At 39.3% G+C, this 14,380-nt stretch overlaps 1 protein-coding gene across 7 annotated transcripts in view; it reads right to left on the bottom strand.

Moving 5' to 3' along the window:
- LOC122559570 (peroxisome proliferator-activated receptor alpha) overlaps positions 1 to 14,380 on the bottom strand; it is a 70,230-nt gene that overhangs the window by 47,007 nt on the left and 8,843 nt on the right. For 2 of the 7 annotated variants that reach the window (XM_043709260.2, XM_087997349.1), the window contains exon 3: positions 14,022 to 14,323. The exons of the other annotated variants lie outside the window; for them this stretch is intronic. The gene's annotated coding sequence lies outside the window, so the exon portion shown is untranslated. The remainder of the gene's footprint in view (positions 1 to 14,021; positions 14,324 to 14,380) is intronic. 7 annotated transcript variants of the gene reach the window in all.

Genomic DNA, 14,380 nt, shown 5'->3' with positions numbered 1-14,380 from the left:
CACTTGGCCTATTGTCTTGTATGCCTAAGCATCACAACTGTACATCTAAATACTATAAAGATTTCTGACTCTGCCACCCATGCAAGCAGTATGTTCCAGATTCCCACCACTCTCTGGAAAAAAGGATTTTCCTCACATCCTCTCTAAATCTCCTACACCTTACCATAAATCTATGCCTCATGGTTACTGATCCCTCCACCAAGGGGAAAGGTTTCTTTCAATCTACCCTGTCTATGTCCCTCACAATTTTATACATTTCCACCATGTGCCCACCTCAGTCTCCACTGCTCCAAGGAAAACAATTCCAGTTTGTCTGTTCTCTCATCATAACTAAAGTAATATCTAACACAAAAAGGGAGATAGTTGTAGTTATTCAAGATCGATCATCTCAGCTCCAGGACATCGCTGCAAGAACTCTTCAGGGTAATGTTCCAGACCCAACCAGTTGCTGCATCAATGACTTGTCCTCCATCAGAAGCCCCACTGCAGGGCTGTTCAATGCTGTTCACAGTTCCTCAGATACTTGAAATAACAGAGGCTGCCATCCTGTCACCAAGTCAACTTTTATTTACACATGGGAAGTCCTTGACACTGAGCCAGCTCCTTCAAAGTCAGCTCTTGACAGGATGCTTGACACACCTGTTTTTATCAGCTCCCTGATTGGACAAGATTAACAGCCCCCAATCAAGGAATTCATATTCTATGAGGTCCACCTGGCTGACCTTGTTACAATCACTACAATATTGAAGTTGTCTTTGTCTACATGCAGCAAGACCTGGAGAGCATGCACTAATAAGAAGTAACTAACATTCATGGCTACACAAATTTACAATGCACGAGTCAGGAGCATGATAGAATACTCTCCATTCTTTTGGGTGACTGCAGCACCAACAAAACAAGAAACTCAACACCAACCAGCCAGGACAAAGGGGCCTGCTTTTTGGGACCCCATCCACCCACCTTCACCTCTGACATATGGTGATAGCAGTGTGCACCATCTTCAAGATGCATTGCAGCTATGTTTCAGACATGCATGACATCTATGTTGAACAAGGACTATATTTCCATGTGGCAGGTGGAGGACATTTGAAGGGAAATCCTTGCCAGATACAAATGGAAGACCCACGAAATCTCAACCTTTATACTTTGGGTAGTGTTGTACAATGGAGAGACCTAGTTCAAGTGCATAATTATTTGAAGTTTGCATCACATTATAGATAGGGTAGTTAAGAAGGCATAAGCACAGTTGCATTCATTGCTCAGACCTTTCAGTATAGGAGTTGGGATGTTATGTTGAGGTTGTACAGGATGTTGGTGAGGCCTCCTCTGGACACTGTGTCCAGTTCAGGTGACCCTGTTATAGGAAGGATATTAATAAGCTGGAGAAGGTTCAGTAAAGATTTACCAGGATGTTGCCAAGAATGGAGGGCTTGAGCTTTGGGAAAGGCTGGATAGGCTGAGACTTTCTTTTTACTGGAACACTTGAAGTTGAGGGGTGACCTTCTAGGAGTTGATAAAATCATGAGGGGTATAGATAAGCTGAATAGCAGTTGTCTTTTCCCGGGGTGGGGGATTTCAAGACTATGGGACATATTTTTAAGGTGAGAGGAGAACGGTTTAAAAAAAAAGACATGAGTGACAATTTGTTTTTACACATAGATTGTAGTTAGTGTGTGGAATGGTCTTCCAGAGGAAGTGGTGGGTGCAGGTGCAACATTTAAAGGGCATTTAGATAAGTATGTGATAAGAAATGTTTGGAGAGTAATGGATCAAGTGCAGACAGAAGGGGCCAGTCTAATTTGGGATTATGGTCAGCATAGACTGGTTGGATCAAATGGTCTTTTTTGTGCGAACCCCGAAAGGAGTTCTTGGGCCAAGTGGTCAATTTTCCAATTTTATTTATGTATTTGACTTGGGTTTTTGGTATGTCAGTCAGACAAGTGTAGAGAAAATTCTGAGTTAAGACGTTCAGTTCATAATCTAAACAACTGAGTTCATCGTACGTTTTGTATCTTTAACTTATTTAAGAAGTTTATAATAGTAATTAATTTATTTGATCTTTGTTAAAAGATGACAAAATCCTTTGATTTTAAAACACAGACCTTCTGGCTTCATTCTTTCAGTAAGTACCTCAGGTTTTGGATTTCCAAAGAGAAAAACAAAGTGTTTCTGGTCTCTAACAAGATCATAACACAATGCTACTATAACCTCACAGCATTGTCGACAAATGATCACACAGAAGGGATGCATCAGCATCAGGGAAAACTGGGACAACGTATTGGTCTTTCAGAAGTCAACCTCTGCACACCTAACCCCCTCAAAATATTCATAAAGCCTGGAATACAGTAGATCCTAACAGCCCATATAGAAACATGTGCCTCCTTGAGGAAGTTCAGAAAATGCAATGAGTTATCCTGGCTCAGCACACATTTACAAAATGCAATATGTAGCTCAACTGGTAGTCCTCTTGTTCAAGCCAGAAACTTCTGGATTCAAGTTCCATTAGAGACCTGAACAAAAAATGTCTAGACTGATATGTCACCTTAATACCCAGGGAGGGGTACACCATCAACGGTACTTGTTACAGATAGTGCACAGTATAATCAATAGTCTTAGAGTGGAGGGAGAATATTTTTAAGATGGCATATGGATGCCAATCAAACAACTTTGGCCCTGATGGTGGACTCGAGCTTAGAGTGATCTTGGAGATAACTCATCCAGGTAAGTCATCAAACACTTGAATTGTTCCTTGGAGAAGGTTTTGGGGAGTTTGGAGGTGAGATACTTATAGAATTCCAAACGTTTGACTATATCTGGTAAGTATTATATTTGTGGGACTGGTTCAGTTTTCCAGTTAATGGTAACCCTCAAGATAATGGGGCAATTAAGATTTGGTAATGCTGTTGAATGTCAAGGAAAAAGATGTTTAGCTTTTCTTTTGTCAAATATGGTCATTGCTTGGCACTTGTAAGGCACAAATATTTGTTGTCACTAAGCAGTTCAAACTGAATGTTGGCCAGGTTTTAACATCTGCAGACATGGATAACTTCATTGTGAGGAGTTGCAAATGGAACTGAGTAGTGCAATTGTTAGTGAACATTCCTATTAATAAGATAATTGATGAAGCAGCTGAACATGACTGAACTTAAGACACTGCTTCAAGCAATTTCACTGCTTGAAGTTGTGAAGAGTCCTATAGTTTCTTTGAACAACACTTAGAAAAAGCATTGGGAAATTACAACAACTTACAGCAACCTTTAGACCTGGGCTAGTAATCCAGAGACTCAGGTTAACACTCTAGGGTAATAAAAGCAAAATACTATCGATGCTGGAGATTTGGAATAACATAACTCAGGGACATGGGTTCAAATCCTGGCAATAGCGGCTGGTGGAATTTAAATGTAATTAATAAATGTGTGTTATAAAACTAATATTATTTATGGCAATGACAACTATCAACTTTTGAAAAGGCCCACCTAGTTCACTAATGTCCTTTAGGGCAAGAAATCTGTCATCCTTACTTGGTCTGACCAAGTGACCATGTGACTGCAGATGCCCTAAATTATGGTTGACTCTGAACTGTCCTTTGAAGTGGCCCATCAAGACAATTTGGAATGGGCAACAAATGCTCACTTTGCATCTTCAGGATCTTCACATCATCCATGAACTTGCTATTCAATCCTCCTACTTTCAAATCTATATCATATACATACATCAAGGGCGCTACACGGAATCCTGCAGAACCCCACTGGGCCCAGGCTTTAAGTCACAAAAACATCCCTTAAATCATCATCCTCCTCTTCATGCAACTCACCAAATTCCGCAATCAATTTGCCAAATTTCCTTGAATCCCATGAGCTGTTAACTTTATTCTCAGTTTCCATGCAGGAACTTATCAAAAACCTTGAAGTCCAAGTAGACTATGTCAAATGCATTATCCTCATCTATACACCTGGTCACCTCTTTGAAAAATTCAATCAAGTTGGCCAGACATCCTTCATCAACCAAGCTACTGTTATGGATTAATTCCTGCCTCTCCAAGTTCAGGTTAATTCTGTCCCTCCTAATTGCTTCCAATAGTTCCTTCACCATAATTTAGGCTGACTGGTTGATAATTTCCTGGTATATCCCTTGCTCCCTTTTTGAAATAACTGGACCCCACTGGTACCCTTTAGTCCAGTTACCTCTCCAATGAGGAAAGAAAAACCAAAAATTATTACCTGCTCCTTTCTCACTTGCTTCACTTAACAGCCTGAGTTACATTTCATCCGATCCTGGAGAATTATGTACTTTTAAGCCCATCAGACCACTCAGAACCTTCTCTCTATCTGTGCTACTTTCTTTAACTATAATCATAATACTTCTCCTTGATTTTTATACTCATCTCATCCCTCTCACCAGTGAGCACTGACCCAAAATACTCCTTTAGAACCAGACCGACATCCTCCGGCTCCACGCACAAATTACCATGTGATCCTTAATAGGCCCTAGTCTTTCCCTCGTCATCCTTTTACCCTTATTGTACTTGTAAAATAACCTAGAACGTTCCTTTATTTTACTTGACAATTATCCTTTCATGCCCTTTTTTGCTCTCAATTTTCTTTTTAAAGCTCCCCTTGCACATTCTGTACTCATCTAGGACATCTGTTTCACTGTATCTGCCATAAGTCTCCTTTTTTTGTCTTCATCCAATCCTCCGTATGTCCTTCGATACGTATTTGTTGGTTCCACCCTTTAATCGTTATTGAACATGTTTGATCCTGTAGTCTACCTATTTCCTTATTGAATCTGTCTGACCTCTGACACCGATTTGCCAAAAAGATCTGCTCCCAGTCCACTCTGACCAAATTATATTTGATCTTATTAAAATAGATTTATCCTTAGTTTAGAACTCTAATTTTAGGTCCATCCTTATCCGAAATAAGTTTGAATCTCAAGGAGTTATGATCACCCTCTGTTAAAGCTCCCCATTGACACTTTCAAATAATAAAGCTGGGTAAGTGGTTGGCGTCAGACCAGGACTGCCCCTCTCTTGTAGGGCCTTTTCGGTACTGCCGTTTAAGGAATTCTGCTTCCTCTAAACCTTTCCCATTATGACTACCCCAGTTACTGTTGGCGATTCTAAGTTGAAACCCCTCCTCTAACACAACTATTATTTTTAGGGTGCCACGAAGGACTCTCCTTCTCAAACTCTCCCGCCACATGAGACATGTTGAACCAAACCAGTCATATCTATCTGATGAGAGAGCAGCCCTACAGTCCTTCACTTTTATACATTTTGAAATTTGCTTACATTTCTGCTCTTCTATTTCTCTCAGACTGTGGCAGCGGCGGCAGGGTACACTCTCAGCAATGTAATTGCTCCTTTTTGGCTTTTATATTTTACCCAAACAACTTCATAGACTTCCTACAGTGTGGAAGTGGGCCATTTGGCCTATCAAGTCAACACCAACATTCCAAAGAGCATCCTACCCAGACCCAATCTTCCACTCTATCCCTGTAACCTTGCGAGGCAGCAGTGCTAATGACTGTGCCATTCTAACATGTCATCTCTCCTTAAAGCTGCAATCGATTCTCTGATTAATATTGCATCATCACTTCTTCTTTTACCTCCTTTGTGTCTCACAAAGGAGCTACCAATCCTGCCCCGCTTTCATCCGTGTAACAGCAATGACTTCATAGACCCATGTTTTAATCTGTGCCCTCAACAACTCATCTGTCTTGTTATTCAGGCTCCTTACATTAAAATAAATACCATCCAACCTTGCCAAACTTCCCTGTGCTTCAATTGGGGGCGGGGGGCACAGTGGCTCAGTGGTTAGCATTGCTGCCTCACAGCACCAGGGACCTGGGTTCGATTCCCACCTCAGGCGACTGTGTGGAGATTGCACATTCTCCCAGTGTCTGCTTAGGTTTCCTCCGGCTGCTTCACTTTCCTCCCACAATCCAAAGATGTGCTGGTCAGGTAAATTGCCGAAAATGTGTTGCTGGAAAAGCGCAGCAGGTCAGGCAGCATCCAAGGAGCAGGAGAATCTACGTTTCGGGCATGAGCCCTTCTTCAGGATGCTGCCTAACCTGCTGCGCTTTTCCAGCAACACATTTTCGGCTCTGATCTCCAGCATCTGCAGTCCTCACTTTCTCCTGGTCAGGTAAATTGGCCATGCTAAATTGCCCATTGAGTTAGGATCATAGAGTTAGTCAAGTGTAAATATAGGGTAGGGGAATGGGTTTGGGTGAGTTACTCTTCAGAGCAGCAGTGTGGACTTGTTGGGCTGAAGGGCCTGTTGTTTCCATCCTGTAGAGAATCTAATCTAATCTAACTAGCCTGTAATTTCTATTCCCTCCTGACTCACTTACTCAGTTACTGAATCTTCTCTCAGTATTCCACCCACAAGACCATAAGATACAGGAGGTGAATTAGGCCCTTCGGGCCACTGAGTTTACTCCACCATTTAATCATGGCTGATATGTTTCTCAACTCCATTCTACTGCCTCTTCCCTGTAACCCTCTATCTCCTCATCAATCGAAAAACTACCTATCTCTGTCTGTCTTAAGTACATGCATTGACTTGGAATCCACAGCTCTTTAAGGCAATGAGTTCTACAAGGCAAGGTAGATAAAACAGCTCATATGAAGAGATCCTTGTCACAGCTTTTAAGACAATACAGGAAAAAGAGAGAAAAAGCATCATCTGTGCAATTGGTAGGGCAGGAGTTAATAGCCATTCAAACTAGGAAGCTGACTGACTCAGGTGGAGAGAAACGAGTTTGGTTAGTGTTTAGGCTTCTTTCAGCAGTCATTCAGAGAGAAAAAGCCTGTAAGAGCAGCAGAACATCTTTGCAATCTCCAAAACAGTCAGGGTAGAAGAAAAGACAACTGAGTGGTTTAAGGCGAATAAGGGAAAAGCTCTAGAAATTCAAGTATGTAGATGAAGAGTTTAAGAAAACTATGCTAAGAAATAAGTGAGCTGTGTTAGCTATTTGTTTAGGATCTCAGGAAGAGACAGTAATTAAAAAAAATAGCATCAAGTGAATGTATCAATTTGCCAAAAGAAACCAATTACTGCCATGCTAATTGAACAAGGAACTTTTAAGTGGAGAATTGTATATTTAATTATAAATAAGCTCTTCTTTGTTGCTACCAAAATAAATTATTTTCCACATCCTTCCCTTAAAGTTTACGTGCAACTTGCCCAATCATTCCATCAGCCTGACTGTCATCTTAAAGTTCAACACTAACCTCCATAATACCTCAAGTTTTGTATCATTCACAAATTTTGAAAATCTAAGTTTAAATCATTAATGTACAGTATATCAAGTGGTGTTTTAACACAAACATCTAAAGAATCCACTATTTTCCTTTCACCAGTCGGTGAAACAATTGTTCTTATTACTTTCTGCTTCCTGTCAGTCAGTTGATTTTGCATCCATGTTGCTACTGACTCTTTTACTCCAGGAGCAACAAACTTTGCTGACATTCCTGCTATGTGACACTTTATGAAATGCTTTTTGGAAGTCCAGGTAAATTACATCAACCACATTACCCTAATCAATCCTCTCAGTTATCTCAAAAAATTTAGTCAAGTTAGTTAAGCCTTAAACCCACAATGACTTTCTTTAATTATTCCATATTTTTCCAAGTGACTATTGATTTTGTCCAAAATTATCTTCTATAAAATCATGTTCCCACTATAATGGTTAAACTAACTGGCTGTAGTTACAGTCATAGAGGTGGACAGTACAGAAACAGACCCTTCGGTCCAACCCGTCTATGCCAATCAGATAACCTCAATTAATCCAGTCCCATTGCCAGCATTTGGTCCATATCCCTCCAAACCCTTTCCATTCATATACCCATTCAGATTCCTTTCCAATGTTGTAATTGTACCAGCCTCCAACAGTTCCTCTGGCAGCTCATTCCATACACGCACCACCCTTTGCATGAAAATGTTGCCTCTTAGGTCCCTTTTAAATCTTTCCCCTCTCACCTTAAACTTATGCCCTCTAGTTCTGGAATACCCATCCCGGGGAAAAGACCTTGTCTATTTACCTTACCCAGGCCCCTCATGATTTTCATGTTCTCAAATTATTTTTATCGTTGCTCATCTTCTTCAGTAGCCAAACTAAACGATCCCCCCCACCTCCCCCACACCCCCCAAATTTTCACTCACTGAAACTTGATGCATTTCATTCCCAAGAACTAGTTTCAGCAACGCCACCATCTGTTGGACTGGAGGCATATTGCTGACTTAGAAAATTCTGCTGAAAACATAGTCTCGAAATTCTAACCTCTTACAAAATAATTATCCCACAGATGGTAAAGACCCAGTTATAATTATTCCATAATTCTTTCACATCTATGAAATTTCCTTTCACGTTTGTTCCTCTTCATCTTTGTCATTAGGTGACCTATAAACTAAAGACTGCATTTGTTGGTGTGTTCGACCACTGGCTACTCAGTGGTACCTCTCAAAACATTAAACAGAGTGAGAAATAAATAACAAGTAATTAAACATGAATAAAAAATATCGTGAAGAAAAAGTAGTGTTTTACAAAGTAGGCATTTTATTTTAGTTTTTTTTAAAAAAAGACAGTTTAATATTGCACATTTGTAGGTGGAAGTAATTGGCGGCGAACATGCATAGTTGTCAGATATTTGAGGTCAGAAAACATATCGTAAAGTAAATCCAGCAAGCTAATGATATCTCTGTTGATTCTTACCACAGAAAGTTGTTGGGCCAGTTCGTCAGATATATTCAAAAGGAAGTGGGCGTTGCCCTTGTGGCTAGATGGATCAAGAGGTATGGACAGAAAATGGGAGTGAAATACTGAAATTGCATGATCATACTGAATGGTGGTGCAGGCTTGAAGGGCCAAATGGCCTATTCCTGCACCTATTTTCTATATTTTTCTGTTAACTACCTGTTGTCTCACATTCCCCAAATGCATATATACACTTGTCTTTTGTTTTGGACTATAGTTAAGCAGATCAATTCTCCTTCCAAATCCCCTCTGGAAAAGCTTAAAAAAAAAACAAACACCTAACTATATAGTCCAACTTCTTAAATTACATTTTGGAAAGCAAAGATACAAAACCCATTTGGTAAATAGCAGTACCAATGTGACTCAAGGAAAGTGGTTTCTCTTTCTAAAAAAATGAATAGAATGTTTTCAGGACTTATATCACAGTATTTTTAAAGTGAAAAAACATCATACATAATTAATATTTAGTTTTCTATTATACCACACGCCCCAACCTCCAATGTACATAACTTACTTTAGCTGGGATTTCTAAATTTCTGAATACAGAACCATCTTTTTCAATTTACTTTGAAAAGTCTGCGGTAATAGAATTTACTTGCTAATAACAAACATCAGCAGGGAATACTTGCTACATCATATTGTTCTAAGTCCATAATTAAGTATGAAGGCACAAATTTTTGATTTCTAGAAATAAATTTGATTCATGGCCAAAAACTGAAATTTAGCTCGGATTTAAAATGGGTTATCATTACCTTAAATATAAAGGCATTTTTGTTTCTATGGAGGCACATGAGAAGTAACAACACAAAAAATATAATTCCCTGGCCAAAACAACAATAAAGGAGAAAGTGTAAATGTGTGGAATTTTTAAAAGAAAACTGTAAAACATTACAATTTTCGAAAAGGACTTTTATCAAAGAGCAAGCATTAAAAGATGAATCTATGATCACACTTAAGACAATTATTTTTATCTATGTAGCACTGCATCATGAATTTCTGCATAAGACACATCTAACATTGGATTATTTTGCAAACTTAAAGTAATGGCAGAAAACACTGCCAACTTTCTAGCATAATGGGAAATCATTCATTTGATGAATCAGGATACCTACAGTGCAGGTAGAAGCCATTCAGCACATCAAGTCTGCGTCAACCCTCTGAAGAGCATCCTACGTAGATCCACTCTTCCGTCCCATCTCCCATCGCATTAACCATGATTAATCTGCCTAGCCGACACATCTCTAGACATCATGAGGCAATTCAGCATAGCCAATCCACTAACATGCACATCTTTGGACTGCAGAAACCAGAGCGTCCGGCAGAAACCCACACAGACACAGGAAGAATGTGCAAACTCCACACAGTCAGCCAACTAAAGTTGGAATGGAACCCAGGCGTCTGGTATTGTGAAGCTGCAGGGCTAACCACTACGCTACCGTGCTGTTCCATGGTGGCGCACATTCAAAATTTGCACATTCAATGCAAAAGATAATGGAGTGCGTAAACTTAAAATGCTACTCAACAGATTACTTACTATTTCTAGTAGGTTCATTTTGTATGTGTATCACAGAAGTAAGTTTCAATGTGATGGTTGAAAGGATTAAAGTAAATATTCTCCATATAATATTAAATTGTACTGTTATAATTTCATGAAAGAAACTGTCAACACTATCCTGCTTTAGGACATTTTCCTCACTTGCTTTGGTACACAAACTGTAACACAGGCTAACACAGGAAAATTAACTGAAGATACAACATAGACAGCTTCAAAGAGTGCAGGGTGAAAAGATAACCAAATGTCCTGTATCCTCCTTTCCCTGTTTTCAGCATTTGAATTTCTGGCTTTGAACTTATTGAAAGGGCAGGGAGGTAAAGAACTTCAAGTAATGAATATCAAATAAAAACTAACAGCCAATTTAGGATACTCTGATAGCTGAAGAAGTTTGAATCAGAGAATTTAATTACACTGCTTGATTTAAACCATCATTTACATCTAAAACTGTTCTCAAATAAAAGGTCTTGTTTTGGATCCTGGAAGTAGCACTGCTATGCACTTCTGAAGGCTTGGAGAACTGGCTGAATAAATCCGAACTCAAAAACGAACATTACTCAAACCCTGACTAACTCTGATAATCTCCATGGAAATGTTCACAGCTGGAAGGAATACAAAACAGACATTGCACCATCAAATTGCTTGGTGGTAGTCTCCACATGGTAGTTGTGTTATGCTCACTAATATTTTGAATAAAACTGTATCGAACTACCTAATGTTTTGTTGTAGATTTTAAATATCACAATGGTAGTTAATAAATTGCAATACTCAAAATAATCAGAAGTAAGATGGGGCAAGTCAGGGTGAATGGGTTTATTCAAATTGATAAGAGTGAACAGGTTCATTCAGATAAACAAGTGGGGGTTGGTAAGCAGCAGGTCAAAATTCAGCAATGATACTGAATGTCAAAGAACTGCAGCATGGGAACAGTGCTTTCAGTTCATTGAGGACATGCTCTAATTTAGGAAGCTTACAGTGTACATTTTGTTAATGGTTGACTGCTTTAATACAACACCATTTGAACTCTCTGCCTCAACAATCTGTTGGATTCTAAAATCTGTTAAATGTCAGACTAAGAACAGCATCTATGTGGAGTAAAGCTGTATGTTTCTATTGATTACCATTCCATAAATGTTTACGTTTTTAATTTCATTTTGCACATATGCTGTAGCTAGGACTGAAGAGGTACATACTAAGTGATTAGGAAACACTGACAACGTCATAGGGCTGCAACGTGGGGTTGGGTGGCCAGGAACACAAAGCAATAGCTAGAGAAAAATTGATAGATTATTTTATACCAATAATATACTGGTTTGCATTAGGAACATAAAAAAGGACTATCACCCTAAATATGCAGCATAAGAATTTTGGCTATAGTATTTGCAACATCAAATGTAAAAATTAGATTTCAGCTAAATTTGGGGTAAATTTGGTCTATTATTAACATGATGAAATATAATGTCTACTATACAGTCGGATTGAATTTGGATCTGACCATAAGAAATTGGAACAGGAGTAGGCCATTTCGCCCTTGGGCCTGCTTCACCATTCAATAGTATGATCTGATATTCCTGATGTCCACTTGTGTTTTCTCCTTAACCCTTGATTTCCCTACTGATCAAGAAACTAATTATCTCAGCCTTAAATATACATAAGGACTGTCCACAGCAAGGAGTTCCAAGACTTTCAACTCTCACAGAAGAAATTCCTCCTCATGAGTCTTAAACTGGCACCTGTTTATTCTGAGATTATGTTCTCTGATCCTAGACTGTCCCATGAGAAGTAACATCCTCTCAGCATTTAACCTGTCATCCCCCTAAAAAATCCTGTACCTTTCAATGAGATCACCTCTCACTCTTCTAAATTCCATTGAGTACCAACCTGTTTAACTTTTGCATGGAAGTCAATCTCTCTCTACCGAAGACCACCCTAGTGAACCTTCTCTGAACTGCTGCCGTTGAAATGATATATTTGATTAAATAAGGGGACCAAAACTGTTCACAGTACTTCAGATGCAGTCTCACCAACACCTTGTAGAATTGCAGTTAGACTTCCCTAATCTTATACTCAAATTCCCTTGGAATAAGGATCAACAGTACATTAGCCTTCTTGATTACCTGCTGCATCTGTGTACTAACTTTCTGTGTTTTGTGCACAAGTACTATTTTGTAATACAACTTTCTGCCGTTTTTTTCCTGTTTAAATAATATTCTGTTCTATTACTCTCCTTTCTACAATGAACTTCATATTTTCCCAGATTACACTCCATTTGCCAACTTATTGTCTACTTACTTAACCTTTCAATATCCTTCTGTAAACTGTTTGTATCCCTCTCAAACACTGCTTTTCCACCGACTTTTGCAGGGTCTACAAATATGGCTTACCTAAAAGTGACACTTTACCTCTACCATCCCTCAAAATTTCCTCATCAAATGTCTGAATAAAGATCAATAATCTAAGCATACAAGGTCCCATCAGTTATTGTGGCTCAAAGAAAATTTGTGGTGAATGTATCTTGCTTATTCTACTTTGTACAACTACTGTGCACAAAAATAGAACAGAAGTCTGGGATCCTGTGAAAAAAGCACTGAAATGCAAAGAGCAGGTCTGGAAGGTCCAAAATATAGAGTGGAATCAGGCCAGCTGCATAAATGTAGAAACCGATGCTTAAAACAAATGTAAATCTATCACCTTGGACATATTATGACACCGCGCTGCACAGGTGGGACTTGAATCCTGACACTAACATAATGGATAACAATCCTTATGGATTAAATTTTTTAGTACTAAATATGAAGGTATCCTCCATTTGTGTGGTTTGAAACACAAGTAGTCATTGTTATAGAAACACCTTGAATCACTGTTACTGTTCTCTACACCCATGGTATCAGCCCATACCACACCCTAGAATTGTTAAAGAAGCAGGGGATTGGGCTGTTCTCTTATCATTCCACACCACGGTTCGTGATGACTCATTCCAGTCGGTTTCAAGTATCAACATTAGGATTTGCTACAGCATCATGTATCACGTCACATCATGTGTGGAAGAGCTCCTATTTGTGTAACTCTGGGGGCCATTCTCAGTGCCATAGTATAAAGAGTAGGGTACTCATGCAGATTGCTAATGTCAACGATAAAGATACTTACCTCCAACGAAGAATGCCCATTGGTGCCCTTAAACCTGCCATTGTCGAGGACAGTGGACCAACTGGAGGAGGCCTCCTTAAGCTCAATTCAAAGATGGACACTGGTGAATTGGAGGACACCTACAGGGCAAGCTTGTTTCCACTCTCATCAAGTAGGGCAACTTTCAATAAAGAGGATGATAACAATATTGGGTATTGTGAAGTGGTAAGTCACAAGGAAATCACCGGGTGGAAATCTGGGACTACCTTTGGAGCAAGGTATTATCAAAGAGTTGTCAAGTCTGTATGCCTTTCCTCATAGTCCTCAGGAGGAAGAAAGATGGAAAACTGAGAGTCTCTGCCAATTGCTGGGCACATAAAATAAATACTCACAAGGATGATGCTTACCCTCAATCCAGGATTGAGGAAGCACTACAAGTTCCCAAAACTGAACAAAGTATTTCTGCAGTCTCTGCTGATTCTCTGCTTATAACCAGCTACCATAATTGAAGAATAGAATGAAAAGATTTGAATAGTTACTAGAAGTATACGCAAATGCCATTTGATAAATGTGGTGTTACCTGGTTAGGTTAAGGGGTTAGTCTGGGTCAGATGCTCTTTGGAGGATCAGTGTGGGCTCGATGGGCTAAATGGCCTGCTTCCACACTGTAGCGATTCTATGATTCAATTGTAATGGTACCTTGGGCACGTTGTTACCAATGAAGTTATCAACTTTGTCACCATCTCTGACATGAGAAAATCCAGTATAAGGAACGACCTCAGTTAGAGATATAGAGAGAATGACCTTGATTTTTTGATCTTTGGTTAAGATGGTACGTTTGTGCAAGACTATGCACAGTTGGCCACCTCACTCCACAATTTGCTGAGGAAATTAGAGAAAGACATACAAGAAAGATTAGAGAAACTACAGTATCGCAGG

Source organism: Chiloscyllium plagiosum, unplaced genomic scaffold (genome assembly GCF_037043375.1).
Source record: "Chiloscyllium plagiosum isolate Xiang-an unplaced genomic scaffold, Cpla_swu_hap1 HiC_scaffold_19, whole genome shotgun sequence".
Lineage (NCBI taxonomy): Eukaryota > Metazoa > Chordata > Chondrichthyes > Orectolobiformes > Hemiscylliidae > Chiloscyllium > Chiloscyllium plagiosum.
This window is presented reverse-complemented; position numbering and strand designations above follow the sequence as displayed.